Here is a 9,995-nt window from a genome sequence, read left to right as displayed (position 1 = left end):
ACCCTCCCAGAAACAGATAAACTTATAAACTCAACACAAAGGACAGAAAACAAAAACAGAGGACTGGGGAGGTGGCTCAGTGGTAGAGCGCTTGCCTTGCATGCCTGAGGCCCTGGGTTCGATTCCTCAGCACTACATAAGCAAAAAAAAAAAACAAAAACAAAAACAGCAACCAAGAAAAAAAAAAACCTCTTGTTTCTGTTTCTTGGAGTTGATTTCAAGAAATATTTTTGTTTTGTTTTATTTTGGGTCCAGTCATGGGCCTGAACTCTGAGCCTGGGCGCTGCCCCTCAGCTCTTCAGCTCAAGGCTAGCCTCTACCACTTGAGCCACAGCACCACTTCTGGCTTTTTTTTTGCTTATGGGTGCTGAGGAATCGAACCCAGGGTCTCAAGCATGCAAGGCACGCGCTCTACCACTGAGCCACCTTCCCAGCCCTCAAGAAATATTTATATGATCATATGCATATAGCTATTGAGTCTCTGTGAGCCTCTCCTAAGAATATCCTCCTCTGGTTTCACTGGGTGAATGTCTAAAGACCTGTACAATTTATCATGTCCCAGAGTATTTTTGTCTTTTACTATCCAGTGGGTTTACTTGTAGAACTCCAAAAATAAACCTTCAAAGAAACAACAATTGATAAATGGACTAAAGACTTAGAGACTTCTCAGAAGAAGTAAGTATGGCCAATAGACACATGAAGAAATGTTCAACATCTCTGGCCATAAAATAAATGTAAATCAAAATGACATTCAGATTCTACCTCACCTCAGTGAGAATGGCCATTATCAAAAACACTAACAATAACAGATGCTAGTAGGTATGTGGCCAAAGGGAATGCTACTGCACTGTTGGTAGGGATGTTAACAATGTAAACTTGTTCAAAGACTATGGAAAGCAGTACAGAGGTTCCTCAAAGAAGTAAAGATAGAGCTTCCCTATTGCCCACCAATTCTTCTCCTGGGCATTTATCCAATTGATCACAAACCAAACCACACTAAAGCCACCAGCACAACCATATTCACTGCAGCATTATTTACCATAGCTAAGGTATGGAATCAACCCAGATGCCCCTCAGTGGACAAATAGATCAAGGACATGTGGAATTCTATGCTTCCATCAGAAAGAATAGCATTGCCCCATTTGTAAGGAAATGGAGAGACTTGGCAAAAATTATATTAAGCTAAGTAAGCCAGACCCAAAGAAACATAGGCCCCATATGTTTTCCCTCATTTATGGTAACTAGAATGTGTCTACGAGATTCTTATCTCCAATTAACCAACAGTAAAAAGGAAGTAGAGCTGTGGCTCAAAGTGGTAGAGCAGGGGCTGGGAAGGTGGCTCAGTGGTAGAGCATTTGCCTTGCATACATGAGGCCCTGAGTTCGATTCCTCAGCACCACATAAGCAAAAAGAAAAAAGCCGGAAATGGCACTGTGGCTCAAGTGGTAGAGCGCTAGCCTTGAGCTGAAGAGCTGAGGGACAGCGCCCAGGCCCAGAGTTAAAGCCCACGACTGGACTCCCCCCGCCAAAAAAAAAAAGTGGTAGAGCACTAACCTTAAGAAGAAAAGCTCAGGGGCAGTGCCCAGGCCCAGAGTTCAAGCTTATGACCAACAAAACAAATAAATGAATAAATAACTAAATAAATCTCCACAGTATTATCTGAGCTTCTCTCTGAACAGGTCCCAAGATAACTAATGGCAGACCTGAACCAACTACATAGTGGTTATACATGGGCCCTTGGATCAGAAAGCTCCCAGTCTGAGTAATGGCTTTATACCAGATGTGACTTTTTTGGGGGGTCGGTCGTGGGGCTTGAACTCAGGAACTGAGCACTGTCCTGAACTTCTTTTGCTCAAGGCTAGTGCTCTACCACTTAAGCCACAGAGCCACCTCCAGCTTTGTCTGTTTATGTAGTGCTGAGGAATTGAACCCAGGGCCTCATGCATACGAGGCAAGCACTCCACTACTCAGTCACCTTCCCAGCCCCAAATGTGAATTTTGAATTAGTTCTTTATACTGAGACTCAACTTAACCTAAAAAAAAAAAATGGAGGTATTAATAACACCTACCTCAAGGGGGTGCTGTAAACATGGAATACAGTTGTCTATGCAAAGAGATCACACACAATGAGCATTGGGTGAAAATGTAACTATGGTTAAAAACAAGGAAGATAGTACTCATAGGATGGGTGGGAAAAGAGTGGAAAATGTAAGGAGTGGAACAGAATCAGAAGGACAAGGAGGGAACTAAACACCTCTGAGTAAGCCTTTCAGTAGAGCTTAGACTTTCTGGAAGAAAGGACCTAACTGGAATGCAGACCCTTCCCAACTGCACTATAAACAACACAGCCATACTGAGAGGGATAAAGAGGACAATAATGACATGATTTTGGAAAAAAAAAAGTGTCTTGATTGGCTACTGTAGAGCTTAGGACAAACAGCGGTCTCTGGCAAGTGAATGTGTTACTGGTATATGTAGCAATTTGATGAAAAAAAAAAGTGGGGTCGAAAAAAGAAGAGAAGAAAAGCCCATTTGCACTGTTGAAGAGGTTAAAAACAAGAAGGAGCCAGGAATCAGTCAGTGGCTTGTGCCTGTAATCCTGGCTACTCAGGAGGCTAAGGATCACAGTTCAAAGCCAGCCCAAGCAGAAAAGTCCATGAGACCAATCTACAATTAACCACCAAAAAAAATCCAGAACTGGTGCTGTGACTCAAGTGGTAGAGCACTAATCTTAAGCAAAAGAAGCTCAGGGACAACATTCAGGCCCTGAATTCAAGCCCTAGGACTGGTACACACACAACATAAAGGAAAAAGGCTAGAATGAAACCTGTAGTGTGGGTTAGACACATTGCTTTGGGCTGATGTTTATTTTACCACACATGAGTACAGACATGGACATACATATATAAATGTGTGTTGGCATGAGTTAGTACACATGAGTTTATTTCCTAGCTCTGAAAGCAATGGTACCCCAGGAGTAATAAGCACACTTAGCACCCAGATCCTCATTTCCAATTCCACTTCCCAATGAACAAATCAGAGCTTCTAAGAGAAATGGCTGATTCTGGACCAGCACAAGAAAAATGCAAGATGAAGCTGGATGCTGGCAGCACATGCTTATAATCCTAGCTACGTAGGAGGTGAAGATCTGAAGAAGACAGTTCAAAGCCAGTCCAGGCAGGAAAATCAGTGAGACTCTTTATCTCTAACCACCAAAAAGCAAAGCTGGAAATGGATTTGTGGCTCAAGTAGTAGAAATATCAGCCTTGAGCAAAAATGCTCAAGAATAGCGCCTAGGCTCTGAGTTCAAGATACACACACAACAAGAAAATACAAGATGGGGCTGGGAAGGTGGCTCAGTGGTAGAGCACTTGCCTTGCATGCCTGAGGCCCTGGGTTTGATTCCTCAGCACCACATGAGCAGGAAAAATAAGCCAGAAGTGGTGCTGTGGCTCAAGAAAATACAAGATGAACCTGTGATATCTTGTGTTGTCAAAAGGTGGGGGGGGGGGAGAGCTGAAAACAAGATGAGGGAAATGAGAAAAGGGCACAGGAGATGATGAAAGGTGCGTGACGAGAAGTTGCAGGGCAGAATAAGCCATGTGCAATCAAACTGAACTTCTCATTTCGCAGCTCTCAAATAGCATCCTAGCTAATAGAGTAGAAAAACCACGTTAGGAAAAGGAGTCCTACTGAAAAGCTACCAAGTTTGAAAGTCACTTTCAGTTATGAATCATAATGAGGAAGCCCATTATACAGTGCTCCCATTTTGAATAAAGAGAAAAGTTGAAATTTAATTTGACGGTTTATCAGTAATGCTTGAAGTTACAAATAATAATGAAAACCCATTAAAACATCATTACTCTTTCAAGTGGTTTGAAGTGTCTATAAAATTCATATTTAAAAGTGGCAAAGAGCACACATAATCCTTCATGCTAGAAAGTTATTTGGTCTGAAGCTGCTAGCAGAAAAATCTGAAGAGTACATCAGAGAAACAGCACGTATTTGAAAACACTGCCCACTGTCAGAGAACGTCTGCTTACCTTCTTAAAGACATTAACTGTGGGGGCTGTGAAGGTGGCTCAGTGGTAGAGCACTTGCCTTGCATGCATAAGGCCCTGGGTTCCATTCCTCAGCACCACATAAGCAGAAAAAGCCAGAAGTGGCGCTGTGGCTCAAGTGGTAGAGCGCTAGCCTTGAGCTGAAGAGCTGAGGGACAGCGCCCAGGCCCAGAGATCAGGCTCCATGATCGGAAGAACAAAAAAAAAAAGACATAGCTGTGACCTTAAAAGGCTGTGGTTCACAATCAAGGCATTTGGAATTATTGCCTTCACTGAGCTTCATACTTTCCTCTCTTATCAGTAGATTTGCTTCTACACAAGAGCTGGCCACTACAGGTTAAGTGGCAATGAATTAAGAGGGCAAATGGTAGGATAAAAATGTTACACTCTGAGCTGGGCACCAGTGGCTTATGCCTGGTAATCTGAGGACCGTGGTTCAAAGCCAAGCCGGGGCAGCAAAGTCGGTAAAACTCTTATCTCCAATAAACTACTCAAAAAAGTGAAAAGTAGTGCTGGGGCTCAAGTAGTAGAAAGTGCACCTTAAGCAAAAGAAGCTCTGGGACAGCACCCAGGCCCAGAGTTCAAGCCCCAGGACCAGCAAAAACAAAAACAAAAAACTAACTGTCATGTTTTATCTGACACTAGTTCCATGATCTGGATAAATTATGCAGACTCTCTGGACCTGCACATTTTTCTGTGAAGTTGAAATAATCACAAAACCAAAATCAACCTCCATATAGGGGAATAAGGCTTCAAAAGTGCTTAGGGTAGTTTCATTGCATAGTTCAATAAACATTAGCTATCTTTTTTTGTGTGCTGGTACTGGGGCTTAAACTCAAGGTCTTCCTGCTTTTTTGCTCGTTAATTGGAGATAAGAATGTCACAAACTTTCCCGCCTAAGCTGGCTTTGAACCATAATCCTCAGATCTCAGCCTGCTAAGTAGCTAGGATTAAAGGCCTGAGCCACTGGTGCCTGGTTAGTTTTTTTTCCTCAACCTGAAAAGTACAGTCTGCCGTCTCTAAGTCTAGGTTCTGCCAAGATTAAAACTTTTGAAAAAAATTGCGTGTGTATTGAGCATGCAGTTTTTATTATTCCCCAAACAGTAAGTGTAATAGCTGTTTGCGTAGCATTCACGTTGTGCTACGCATTCTGAGTAATCTCAAAATGATTTAAAGTGTATGGGAGGATGTGCTACAGATGTTTCCACATAAGCCTAGTAGACAAGGTCAACTGCAGCCTGACCTGTCTTGGAGGAATGCCTTGTGATCCTCCCGGAACACTGTAACATAAGCAGTGTTGTGAGGAGCTGTCCCAAGGCCGTTTGTCACCCACATCTCTATCTTGTGGGGGCTGCCAGGAGGGTGTCTTAGCCACCTGCCTGACCTTGCCACCCCATTTAGGATACAGCTGCAGGCCATAAAATAATTTAGCTCGAATCCAGAACTGACTCCCCCATGGGATCAGGGATACAGGGAGCTACCAGCATGTTTTTCTTGGTCAAGCTAAGTCATAATCTATGTCCACTTGGCCTTGCTTCTTTGGGCAACTCTGTGGCAGAGTGGTCAAGTCCAATCTCAGGTGTAGGTGTTGCTAACTTAAGGCTGCTTGGAGGCTTGACAGTGCTAGGGACTAATGAGGAAAATAAATGAGGTCATGAATGCAAAGTGACTTTGAGGATGTTAGAGGTCAGGCTAGGGTTCACCCAGGTGACCTATGAAGCAGTTATGTTGATGGAGGGGAGGGGCAAGGATAGAGCCAGGCCCTAAGGCAATGGAGTGATCGGCAAGTTTGATGCTATGAATGAATGAGGTGCCTGGAAGTGACGTGAGCAAGGGAAATGAGTAAGCTAAGGACAACTTAAGCAATGTGAGCAGGAGCTGATAATTCACACAATGGTTTCTAGAGCTTACAACACTGTGTTTTCTTGGGTGTTAAGGGATATGATCTGATTTTGTTTTGGGGGGATATGTTGGCAATACTCAGGGTTGAATTAAGGGTCTTGTACTTGCTAGGCATGCCTTTTTGCAATTATTTTTATATGGTCTTCAGCTTATTGGCTGCCAGTATCACCCTGTGCTCTTCCTACCAGTCTATGTTGTAGCCAGGATTACAAACACCCATCACCACACCCAGCTTTGCTTTATATTATTCAAAGATCATCCTCTTTCTGAAGAAAACCACTCAATAGTAAAAATAAAAATGAAAACCATTGGAAATGCATGGTGCACACTAAACAAGATAGGAGGTGTGGAGGGAAGACCACGTGAGAGAGAGATATTTCTAGAAGTCTCACAGAGAAGTGAAGGGATTCCAGTGCCTATGTCCCATGCTTGTGGTGGTCACATGGCCACAGATCTGTCGCTTAAAAAACTTCAACTTTGGCTGGGAAGGTGGCTCAGTGGTAGAGTGCTTGTCTTGCGTGCATGAGGGCCTGGGTTCGATTCCTCAGCACCACATAGGCAGAAAAAGCAAGAAGTGGCGCTGTGGCTCAAGTGGTAGAGTGCTAGCCTTGAGCTGAAGAGCTGAGGGACAATGCCTAGGCCCAGAGTTCAGGCCCCATAACTGGCAAAACACAAAAAAACTTCAACTTTTAGTGGGGCACAGGTGGCTCACGCCTGTAATCCTAGCTACTCAGGAGGATGAGATTTGAGGATTGCAGTTCAAAGCCAGACTAGGCAGGAACGTCCGTGAGACTCTTATCTCAAATTAACCACCAGAAAACCGGATGTGATGCTATGGCTCAACTGGTAGAACACTCGCCTTGAGCTGAGGGACAGCACCCAGGCCCAGAGTTCAACTGACTAAAAAAAAAAGTGGTCAATTTTTCATGGCAATCTTGCCTCACCAAATCCCCCTATTAATTTGGCGATTGAACTAAGCTGGTCTTCTGTAAGCAACTGGCATAGTATGGCTGACTATATTAAACATAGTAAGTAGTTCCTGCTGGCACTGCCAGTGTTATGCTGAAGCTTTCAACCTACTCTCTGAAGGATTCAGTAGTGTGCCTTTAAAAATGCAAATGCAGGCGTGGTGCCAGTGTAATCCTAGCTACTCAGGAGGCTAAGATCTGAGGATCACAGTTCAATGCCAAGCCAAGGCAGAAAAGTCTTTGAGACCCTTATCTCCGATTAAACACCAAAAAAGCCAGATGTGGAGCTGTGGCTCAAGTGGAGAGCACTACCCTTGAGCAACAAAGCTCAGGAACAATGCCCAGGCTCTGAGTTCACGACATTCATGAGTTTGGTACTTGCAAAAAATGCAAATGTAGTCTCACTTCTACCTCCCACCTTAAAACCCTCAATACCTTTTTCACCTTGGAATGTAAAGAAGTCAAACTTCTAGCCTGAGCCTCAAGGTCACTGGAATGACAGCTGACACCTCTACCTCAAGCACCTCAGATGGCTGGTCTCCATCTCAGGTCCTTTTGTACTGCAATTTCTACTGCAAGGAATGCACTCCCAAGTTTCCCCAGGGCTGCTTCCTCCATTTTTTTTTCTCAGCTCTATGGTGACATTCCCTAACCATGCTAAAGACTGGGGGCCCTGGCACATTGTACTTTCTTCACAGCTTATCACTATTTAAATTTATCTTGTTGTCTTTCTTTCTACAAGTAGAACTGTAGCTTCACAAGACCCTAGAGACACAAGGGGTGAGGTTTGAGTGTTTCTAGAATCTCAAATGCATAGGACTTTAAGTTTCCCAGCTATTGTAGAGCAGTAGGCTAGTTACCTACAAACATTTGATATATACAATTAAAAAAGGGAGACCTAGCAACATTTAGATTCTAAGCATCATAGTACATGACAGTACAGGAGTGTAAAAAGTGTTCAACACACTTATTTCCCAGGCTACTAAACCCAAATTCCTTCTTGGACAGTGGTATTCTTAAAATGATAGGATATTTCTCTATTTCCTAAGTCAACTTAAATGAAAAAGAAAATCTGTTTTGGCAGAGCACAGGGCTTTGTCCTCAATAGGCAGGCACCCTTCTGCTTGAATCAGATCCTCAGCACTTTTTACTTGTGTTTGAACTGAGGGCCCCACTGGTCTACTCTTGGGTCACTGCTCCATCTTTGGCATTTTCATGGTTAATTAGATGATTCTCACAAACTTTCCTGCCCAGGCTGGCTTCGAACCATGACCCACATCTTGGCCTCCTCAGCTACAAGCCACTAACAACTGGCTCTACTCTGGTCATTTTTGAGATAGGTTCTCATTTTTTGCACAGGTTGGTTTGGATCTCAATCCCATTTTAGCTGGGATGACAGGAGTACACCACTATGCTCAGTGTTTTCCATTTGAGATGGGGCTTAAAGAAAGAACTTTCTGGGCTGGGAAGTTGGCTCAGTGGTAGAGTGCTTGCTTTGCATTCCTGAGGCCCTGGGTTCGATTCCTCAGCACCACATAAGCAAAAAGAAAAAAGCCGGAAGTGGCGCTATGGCTCAAGTGGTAGAGCGCTAGCCTCGAGCTGAAGAGCTGAGGGACAGCGCCCAGGCCCAGAGTTCAGGTCCCACGACCGGACCCAAAAAAAAAGAAAGAACTTTCTGGTGGCACATACCTAGAACCCCAACAACTTGGCAGACCTCCAACTCAACCAGTAAGCTGGGCATTGTAGTAAAACCTGTAATCCTCACTACACAGTAGGCATAGGTACGTTTATGCACAGGACCCACAATACAAAAGCACAAGACTGAGAATTCTAGGAGAAAAAAAATAATTGGAATGTGTGGTTCAAGTGGTAGAGGGCTTGACAGACCCTAAGTTCAAATTCCAATACCACCAAATAAAGGAGTGTCAATAGTGCAAGCAGGGTGCAGCAGCATCTAAGATAGCCAGGTAAACAGATCTCAGTGGGCAGATATTTTGTGGGGCAAGACTTAGGCCTAATTCTGGCTATTGCACTCACATGCGGTAATAGCAGGTTTAAAGACCAAATGAGACCAAAAAAATGAGATGTTCATAAACTAGGAAGTTCTTTTTTTTTTTTTTTTTTTTGGGTCCAGTTGTGGGGCCTGAACTCTGGGCATGGGCACTGTCCCTCAGCTCTTCAGCTCAAGGCTACCACTCTACCACTTGAGCCACAGCGCTACTTCCGGCTTTTCTTCTTTTTGCTTATGTGGTGCTGGGGAATTGAACCCAGGGACTCTTGCATGCAAGGCAAGCACTCTACCACTGAGCCACCTTCCCAGCCCTAAACTAGGAAGTTCTAAGACTGGAATATTAATATTCAGACTTTTTATGGTGCTGGTCCTGAGGCTTGAACTCAAGGCCTAGGCATTATCCCTGAGCTTTATTTGCTCAAGGTAGAGCACTAGCTCTATCAATTGTGTCACTTCTAGTTTTTGTTTTTTCTTAGTAGTAGTTTATTGGACATAGAATCTAACAGACTTATCCTGGCCAAGTTGGCTTCAAACCATGAGTCTCAGATCTCAACCTCCTGAGTAGTTAGGTGGCACCAGTGTCCGGCTTATATAGAACTTTGAAAGAAATACAGGGAAATTGCTCACAAAGGTGCTAGCTCATACCTCACCAAAAAGAAATACAGGAAAGCAACTTAAGACTTTTGTTTTAAAAACTTTTCTCTTGCTTCTAGAGAATAAAAAAATGGGGGGGGGGGTTGTTCTTTGGTCAAGGAAGCATTGTCTATGCAGAGGTAAGAGGACACCCACATCCAAAATAATCTGTTGAGATGTAGCTGGCATTACGTTCTGAATAACTTCACAGATTCCAAGAGAAAGCTGTGTTCTTTTAACATAAAGTGTGTCATGTGTAGCTGGGTACCAATGGCTCAGGCCTGCAAACCTAGTTTCTCAGGAGGCTAAGGTATGAGAATCACAGTTCAAAGCCAGTCTGGGCAGGAAAGTCCATAAGGCTCATCACCAATTAAACACCAAAACAGTCAGCAGTGCTCTAGCCTTGAGCAAAAGAGCTTA

Source organism: Dipodomys spectabilis, unplaced genomic scaffold (genome assembly GCF_019054845.1).
Source record: "Dipodomys spectabilis isolate Male_0828 unplaced genomic scaffold, ASM1905484v1 ptg000749l, whole genome shotgun sequence".
NCBI classification, from domain to species: domain Eukaryota; kingdom Metazoa; phylum Chordata; class Mammalia; order Rodentia; family Heteromyidae; genus Dipodomys; species Dipodomys spectabilis.
The sequence above is the reverse complement of the archived record's forward strand: the minus strand, read 5'-3'. Positions refer to the sequence as shown.